Here is a 6,341-nt window from a genome sequence, read left to right on the forward strand (position 1 = left end):
TGTTAAAATCAAATCTGATATTGTTTTACCTTTTATTTGGTGTGTGGAAGGTGTGCGGAAGAGGGGGTAGTCTTATACGGCGAGTATATAACAAACTCTGTATTTTGAGTGGAAATGTTAGGGGGTCGTCTTATACGCCCAGTCGTCTTATACGCCGGCAAATACGGTACCTATGCCGCCATCTTGGTTTCTCTCTCCTTGGACATATTTTACTTTGGGGAAGGATTACTGCCCAATGTTATTTTCTAAAAGGTGGTTAGTACACTGAAGATGCTTAATAAGCATTATATACCCATGAGCTCATCTCTGGAAAAGAAATCTTGGCTATACGATACACACCCAGTACAGTAAACAATAACTATTTTTAACAGTTTCTTGTGCCATTCATCAGGGGTTACTCATGTGGAAGCCTAAAATTAAAAATAAGTAAAAACAGCTGGCTCATAATGATCTCTGTCAAGAAAACTTCAAATATATAAAACCCAGGTGATTGGCATAGAATAGTACAAAAAATATCACTGATAAATATTAAATGAATAATCCTGGCTAGTGAGCATTTCTGTTTACTGCTACTCCATAAACGTTATTTCAAACTAGATTTCTTCATTCACTGTGAAGAATTATGCATGGTAAACTTGAACCAAATGTCTGGAAAGTATGTTGGAATGTAATTTGAAAATTCTAGTAACAAATATTCTGAATTCAACTACTTCACAGACTGGGTATTCACTTCAAGACCTGTGAAAAATGCCCCCTTGAAAAAAATGAATTAGTCCTGGCCTGTGTAGTGTGGTTGGTTGGGCATCATCCTATGTACCTAAAGGTTGCCAGTTTGATTTCCGGTTGGGGCACATGCATAGGTTGCGGGCTTGACCTCCAACAGGGGGCATGCAGGAGGCAGCCTATGGATGTTCCCTCTTACATGGATGTCTCTCTCTCTCTCTCTAAAAGCCAATAAAGTATTTTAAAATGAATTAGAAATCAATAACAAAAGAAAAATTGGGAATTAAAAGATATGTGGACATTAATCAATGCACTTTTTAAAAAATCTTTACCCAAGGATATTTTTCTATTGATTTTTTTTAATACTGCTGCATGACTCTCTTAAAAATATGAACAAAATCACAGTGTTATGCAGCTATAATCACACCTCACAAGATTAATAACACTTTTAATGCCATCTAATAGTATTCAGTTCATATTCAAATTTCTTCTTTTCAATAATAGCCATTTAATATTAATTTGTTAGGTCTCAAATCTCTAATCTAGAGCCATCCACTGTCTCTTCCTTTCTTTTTTGTTGTTGTTGTTGTTGCTAATCCTCACCTGATATTTTTTCATTGATTTTTAGAGAGAGCGGAAGGGAGGGGGAAAGACGGAGCGAAACAGGCACCCGAGAGAGACACGTCCATCGGCCGCCTCCCGCACCTGCCCCACCTGGGGCCGGGGATCGTGCTGGCGACCCTGCAGCCCGAGAGCGGACGCTCTGTCCACTGAGACAAACCGCTTAGAGCTGGAGGTTCTTCTTTGTTTTTTTTTATAGTGGAAGAGGTGGGGGGAGGCAGAGAGAGAGAGAAACACACTGATCTGAGACACATCGATTGGTTGCCTTTCTGCACATGCCCGGACCAGGGCTGGGGACTGAGCCTGCAACTGAGGTATGTGCCCTTGACCAGAATCGAACCCAGGACCCTTCAGTCTGAGGGCCGACACTCTATCCACTGAGCCAAACTGGCTAGGGCAATACACTCTTAAATAACCAATTGGTCATGGAAGAATTCACAAGGGAAATTAGAAAACACCTTGGGATGAATGGATCTGGATATTTCTCCAAAGAAGATATGCAAATGGCCAATAAGGACGTGAAAAGATGCTTCACATCAATAGCCATCAGGGAATTGCAAATCAAAACCATAATGAGAAACCATACACACACTTGTATGGTTATAAGAAAAAGATGGACAATGACAGGCATTGGCAAAGAAATGGAAAAATTGGAACCCTCATATTGTTGATGGAAATATAAAATCGTCAGCTACTTTGGAAAAACAGCTTGGAAGTTCCTCACGAAGTTAAACAGGCTTATCACAGTGATAGTAGGTATAGACTTGAAATATGAAAACATGTCCAAACAAAAACTGAAACACATTGTTAATAGCAGCAGCATTCACAATAGCCAAAAAGTGGAAACAGCTCAAATGTCCATACCTATAAAATGGAATATAATTTGGTTTAGAAAAAAATGGAGTACTGATACATGGTACAAGGAAGAACCTTGAAAACATGCTGAATAAAGAAAGCCAGACACAAGGCCACATATTGCCATGATTCCACTTATATGAAATATCCAGAATAGGAAAATCTATTGAGACAATAAATACCTAAATTGTTGCCAGCGGCTAAAGGGAGGGAGGAATGGGGAGTGACTGCTAATGTGAATGGGGTTTCTCTTTGGGCTGATGAAAGTGTTCCAGAATTAGATAGTGGTAATGGTTGGACCACTTTGTGAATATACTAAGCCACTGAATTTTGTAAACGGTGTCCCAAAATTCATGCAAGAAGTAATTTTGATAGAAAAACACAGGTTTATAATTAAAAATTGTGAATTTTTTATTGAGTCATAAAGTATACAGTATTGGGTTATGTATGGAATAACACATCGGGTAAATGGCCTCCACGGCTTTGCTGGCACATACGCAAAGCCGTGGTCTTCATTGTCCCTGCTCCTGGGCCATAATTGGTACTTGGTAATGCTTATCAAATTGAAGGGATTGAAATCAAAGGGCAACAGATATTAGAATCTGATTCAATAAACCAAGTAAAATTAGGTTTAAAAGGATGAATTTTATGGCATGTCTATTATATCTAGTAAAGTTCTTATTTAAAAAATGAAAGGATGTAGGTCCTATAGATCTTTTTGGAGAAATTTGTATTTAAATAGATCAGTTTTGCCCAGTTGGGGAGGCTCAGTGGTTGAGCATCAAACTATGAACCACGAGGTCACAGTTTGATTCAGGTCAGGGCACATTCCCAGGTTTCCGGCTCAATCCCCAGTAGGGGGCGTGCAGGAGGCAGCTGATTGTTTTTCTCTCATTGATGTTTCTATCTCTCTCCTTTCCCCTCTCTGTAAAATCAATAAAAACATATTTAAATAGATCAGTTTCTTCCCTCCCCCCAAATTTAGACTGCTATTTGAAATGACCAATGAATAACGAATCCTTTAAAATTTAAATGACATTACAATTAAACTATATATATAATATGTATCATTTGTCTGAATTAATGTCATGTATGAGTAGCAGTTTATTTTAAAGTTGAAAATATTTTTATTATTTTTTTTTAATCCTCACCTGAGGACATTTTTTCCACTGATGTACAGAAGAGTAGAAGGGATAAGAGGAAGACTTGAGAGAAACATTCATTGGTTGCCTCCTGCATGCACCTCAAATATTAAACCTGTCACTCTTTGATCCGCAGGCTGACACTCTAACTACTGAGCAAAACCAGCCGGAGCAAAAGTTGAAAATATTTTTAAGTGAAAAATTTCTGAGCATGTAGGAATCCATATGTAGCTCTTAATATATTAACATCTAGTAAATGTTTGAGAGTATTTGAATGTTTGAATATTTTCTTAGTTTTTTTTAAACAAACAATTTCTAATGTTTGAACTTTTCCTTAGCATTCAGTCAATTTTTAAAGATTCTTTATGCTTTTACCAGTGATATCAGGGCCAAGCAAAATAGAAGTCAAAGAGTAGATGAATTCTGGGAACTCTACATTTGATCAGTATTCAATCCTTGGTGGAGCGATTAAGTAAGGGTTAAGTAATTTCAGTATCTTGATTTTTCCATGATGAATTTATAAAACAGTGTTTCAGGGCTTCCTGAGTATGAATGTTATTATACAGGAGTTTCTTGGCCTCAGTAAGAAAAATAGGAATTTTTCACTTTTCTCTCTCTTCCTCCACACATTCTACACACTGGAAAGATTACTCACGTGTCCAATTCCACTTGCTAAGTACACTGCCCTTTTCACTATAAATGCCTTTATCAAAAAGGCCATCCTCATGTGGTCACTGAAGTTGATTAAATGTTCGTGTTATATAGTTATGTACAACATTATTAGTTTGCAATAAATGACCCAAGGGAGTATGTTAAATTCTTAATAAAAGCAAATAGATACTATGGGACTTGATCTTCTAAAGTTGGGTTATGTTATAGGTAGGGTTGCCAGATTTAGCAAATAGTAATTATTGAAGTAATCATTCACTGTTCATTTGAGATTCAAATTGAATTGGGCAGCCTGTGTTTTATCTGGCAACCTAATTATGGGAATAAGGAGAGAGCGGTTTTATGTACTATCCTTACAGAAAACGGTCCAGAGTAGCTGTAGGATATAGACAGACTGAGTTGTCTACATATCTGTCCTGGCTGGTCAGTGAAAGTTAAGGAAGTTTCCAGCAAAATCCTGGAATTGGGCTGGCATTGGACCAGGTCCTGGTCTATTTTTAGGCTGCGGTAAATGGGGCAGTTATTCCAGAGACTGGGGAAAATCAAGTCTCATTTAAAGCTGTGGAGAAGAGAGAAGTGCTGAAAAAGGGGAGAGGAGTGTGTGTCTTCAATAATGCCACAATGAAGGCCACTTCAACCACACCATTACCATGCCCATAGCCCTCACCCTAGGCAAATAAGATAGGTATAAATGATGCTCTACTAATTGAAAGGAGCCGGAGGACTCCATTTTTTAATGTGTAGAGTAAGTATGCCAAGCAAAGAAACAGTGAAATGGAAAATCGGCCTTGAAATTGTCTGCACTGGAATGAAGACACCTCAAACTCAACACACCCATACCTGAGTCATTACCTTCCTCTCCAAATTCCTCCCCACTCCCTAAGCGCTGGCATGTGTTGGCTCTGGACATACACCCATGAGCAGAACAGACATGGTCCATGCCTGCTCTCAGAAAGCTTATAGCTGATAGCAGAGTGGAGGACACTACAATATAATCACAAAATAAATGATTAATTATACATTATGATATTTCTATGTCATCACAAGATAAATGATTAATTATACACTATGATATTACTATTTAATCATGCTGGTATACTGATTTTTATGAGGCTATTATATTAAACACTGATGAAACAGCCTGAGAATAAAATAAGCTTTTTTAAAGCACTATACATTTTCCTATTTAAGGAAATAATATCCCATTTAAACCATAATTTCTGGGATTTGGTAAATTGCTGTTAACTTCAGCATTTTTGGTGATAATGTTGACTTTTAAACATTTACTTGCATATTTGTCATTAGTTTATCAGTCATCTTGTTGTCATTGTACAAAAAAGTAGAAGTAGGTGATTTTTCTTGATGGGTGAATGTTTTCCATGTTCAGCCCATCTTTTATGGCAGCATACTAAACTGACTACCATATGCCATCTCTAGCACAGAGGATGTAATTTCTGTGAAATTCAAAGGGCAAAACTGACACCTGCCTATTCTAGCAGCGTACTGCCATTTACTGACAGAGGATAGCTCCTTGGAAAAGTACTACAACACATTGAAAAGGGGGCTTTTCACTGGATCTGGTAGAATTCCAAAGCACTTAACCTCCCTGGGGTCAAGGCCAAGGCTCCCAGCCTGCTGAAGTGCAGCTCCTTCAGGCCTGGAACCAGCTGCTGGCTGACAGCTGTGCAGCCCCAGACGCCCACACTTGAGACCTTGAAGAGGAGCTCACCGCACCCAATGAAACAACATACATATATTCCTATTTTCGAATAATGCTTCTTGTATCTTGCAAACGCACTTGGAACTAATGGACACGAGTCCTCTCTGCATCTCAGAGCTTTCTCAAGTCGGTTTTGGCAATTGTCTTTTCACTTCTTTAAGCATCCTCCTCCCACCCTCTTTTTCCCCAGATACCGCTCCGTTATCTACCAGACGGTACAAGTTTAGCCTTTTACCGAATCCCCGGAGGGGAAATCATAGCACAGAACGGGGAGGGGGGCCGTGTTAAACACGTATCTGGTGGGGTAAGAACGGGTGCACCCACAAAACCCCTAAGCAACCTTACCCCGCGAGTCCTGGCTCCCTTCCCTTGGACAGGGCTCGGGCGACCCCGGGCTGAGACGAGAGGAGGGAAGACGCCTGGTCGCAGCCCCTGCCCGCGGCCCGCCCTCATCTCTCTGCGCCCTCGGGCTGCATGTTCCCGACCTGGAAAAGGAGAGCGGGGCGGGGGGCCGAACGGGTCCCGGCGCGGGGCCTCCGGGAGGCGATGGACGGGGGGCCGCGCTGGTAGGAAGGCGAGCCCGCAGCCCCGCGGCCACAGGGATTGTTACG

At 40.2% G+C, this 6,341-nt stretch overlaps 1 protein-coding gene across 2 annotated transcripts in view; it reads right to left on the bottom strand.

Moving 5' to 3' along the window:
• EXD2 (exonuclease 3'-5' domain containing 2) overlaps nt 1-6,335 on the bottom strand; it is a 79,742-nt gene extending 73,407 nt beyond the window's left edge. For both annotated transcript variants that reach the window (XM_015562039.1, XM_006760761.2), the window contains exon 1: nt 6,076-6,335. The gene's annotated coding sequence lies outside the window, so the exon portion shown is untranslated. The remainder of the gene's footprint in view (nt 1-6,075) is intronic.
• Nucleotides 6,336-6,341: the final 6 nt, after the last annotated feature.

Source organism: Myotis davidii, unplaced genomic scaffold (assembly GCF_000327345.1).
Source record: "Myotis davidii unplaced genomic scaffold, ASM32734v1 scaffold17, whole genome shotgun sequence".
In the NCBI taxonomy this organism is placed as follows: Eukaryota; Metazoa; Chordata; class Mammalia; order Chiroptera; family Vespertilionidae; genus Myotis; species Myotis davidii.